General features: G+C 38.8%; 1 non-coding gene across 1 annotated transcript; it reads right to left on the bottom strand.

Annotated features, from left to right (window-relative positions):
* Positions 1–1,918: 1,918 nt before the first annotated feature.
* Positions 1,919–1,992, bottom strand: TRNAC-ACA (transfer RNA cysteine (anticodon ACA)). Its single transcript has one exon. It is a non-coding gene; the product is annotated as a tRNA-Cys (tRNA).
* Between the last annotated feature and the right edge of the window lie 574 nt (positions 1,993–2,566).

Below are 2,566 nucleotides of genomic sequence, written 5' to 3'. Positions count from 1 at the left end.
ATTGATATGTCCTCGGTTTTAAAAATGCCTCAGCTCTCATGGTCTAGAGACAGTTTTCTACAGAAGGCTTTTTAAATAATTGGAAGTGTTTCTCCTAGTCAGACTTGATTGGTGAACATTTTCTACTGAACGTTGAATGATTCAGTGAAACTCATGTAAAGCACGGTCTCTGTATTCATGGGTAGCATGCGGGGGAAAAAAAAAAAAAACCTTTATCTGAACTTCATTCTCTGGATTGAAACAGAAAGCATAATATAAATAACCCTCTAAATATGTTGGTGGTCAAGTTATTACCTAGTGTGTAGAGAGGAAAACTATTTATATTAAAAGTCAGGGCCAAATAATAATAGGAATAAGAAAAGAGAGCGAGAGAGAAAACTAGAGGAAAAATAATTGTTTTTCAGAGGAATCCTTTGTGCTTTTATGAACAGCCTATTGAAGATATGGATCAGTGATGTGCAAAATTCAAACAACACCTGTTCTTCAGTCTTTTGCAGACTCAAATGGACTTTTAACATTTTCTCTGTAAGATTTGAATATTACTTTAAAATAGAATGATTTACCAAAGACTGCTTTACTTGCATAAGAAAACAAATTAAGAGGAAAGAGAACAAAAAGGATCCTTGTTTATAAAGCTGAGCCTGTTCAGAATGTGAAAGGCAAGCTCACATTCAATAAATTTCAGAGGTGCCCTGCTGGTCATCTCCCAGTAGAACTCTCCCCTTCTGTCATCCTCCACAGAGATGTTAGGCTAATATTTCTAAAGCATCTTGACTTCCAGCTGTTTTACAAATAAATGCATTCAAAGCCTCCCATGATCTCAACTGCAGATGATTTTATGATCTTTCTACAGCTTCCCTGGGGCCTCAGGGGTAAATAATCACTGCAATGCAGGAGACGTGGGTCAGGAATGCTGGAGACCCTGAATCAGGAAGATCCCCTGAAGAAGGACATGGCAATCCTGGATGATCCCATGGACAGAGGAGCCTGGCAGGGGGTTGCCAGTCCATGGGGTTGCAAAAATTGGACATGACTGAGCAACTGAGCACGCATGCACTGGTCCATGGTACTTAGTTGATTTTCCAGTCTAACTGATCTGCTGAGTCATCATCATGCTTCCTGACTTACACCCCTTTCCTCACATTTCCCATAGCATCGACACAGTTTTGACTTTTCTACTTCCATGTGTAATGTGTGTTATTTTTTCTTTATAATTGTGACTACTTCTGCTCCATAAGCCAGCGTTAATTTTTCTCTCTTCAGAACTCTCATAGCAATATATCTGGCCTCTCATACAATGTTACATTATATCCTCTACTATAATTATACCATCTATGTAGATGCTTCCTATCCTCCACTAGGCCTAATATGACATATATTACAAAAACTTCCTGAGGTCAGAATTCAGCTTGTGGTTATGCCTGCTCAGTCCATCTACCTCCGAGAGCACATTATATTTAATAAAAAAAAAAAATAGCTTATCAAAGAAATATAAAAGGAAACATTTTTATCCTAATTTCATCAATTCTTCTTTCATTAGGTGTAAATTTTATATTTTGTTTACATTTTTCTTTATTTAGTTTTGTTGAAAATTACAAACTTGCTTTATAGCCCAGAAAGAGTAGATAAAACACAGAAGGCTAGAAAAGCAGGCTTTGGAGTCATCAGGATTCAGGTATTAGAGGATAGGGACAAAAAATGCAATTTCATAGCAAGAATAACTCAGTTAATATACTGCCACTCAGAAGAAATGGAAACCAAGTGGTTTTCTACTGAATTGTCCAGAAAGAAAGTGAAGTCACTCAGTCATGTTTGACTCTTTGTGACCCCATGGATTGCAGCCTTCCATGCTTCTCCATCCATGGGATTTTCCAGGCAAGAGCACTGAAGTGGGTTGCCATTTCCTTCTCCAGGGTATCTTCCTGACCCAGGGATCGAACCCGGGTCTCCTGCATTGTAGGCAGATGCTTTTACCATCTGAGCCATCAGGGAAGATGGAATTGTCTAGAAAAGGGCAAGTAATTGGTCTAATTGGTCCAGGAGGCTTGTCTTGGGCAAGATGTAACTACTATTTGCACTCTGCCTCTGAAACACTTCCTTGCCTCGTGAAGACACAGCTGCAGTAAAATAAATGAGAAGGCTATCCGGAAGGAAAAATAGAGCCTGTCATAGACAGGCACACACCCATTACTGAAGATCCATCATATAGAGACATTAGGTGAAATGGGGAGATGATTGCCATTATTTTTCATAATCTGTAATTAAGGAAGGTCTTCTTCAAGTGTTTTATTATACTTCATTGTGATGCATTAGACTAAAGCTGTGTTTACTGCTCAAAGGGAATATCTTGCATAATTTTCCACACGATTGCCAGAAAATACCCCCAGAAAGGATATAACATCATTTAATTTTGCTCTAATCAGATTGTGGGTAGGCATATGCTCAGAAGTATCAAACTTTCTGACTCTGTGTTTGGATGGTGTGTCTCTGAACATCTCAGAGGCAGAGATAGCACCTGCAAGGGTATAAACAATTTCCCTGTGTCTTAGCCAGATCTCTAAGTCCT

Source organism: Bos javanicus, chromosome 29, assembly GCF_032452875.1.
Source record: "Bos javanicus breed banteng chromosome 29, ARS-OSU_banteng_1.0, whole genome shotgun sequence".
NCBI lineage: Eukaryota > Metazoa > Chordata > Mammalia > Artiodactyla > Bovidae > Bos > Bos javanicus.
Note: the sequence above shows the minus strand (reverse complement) of the source record. Positions and strands in the feature narration are given on the sequence as shown.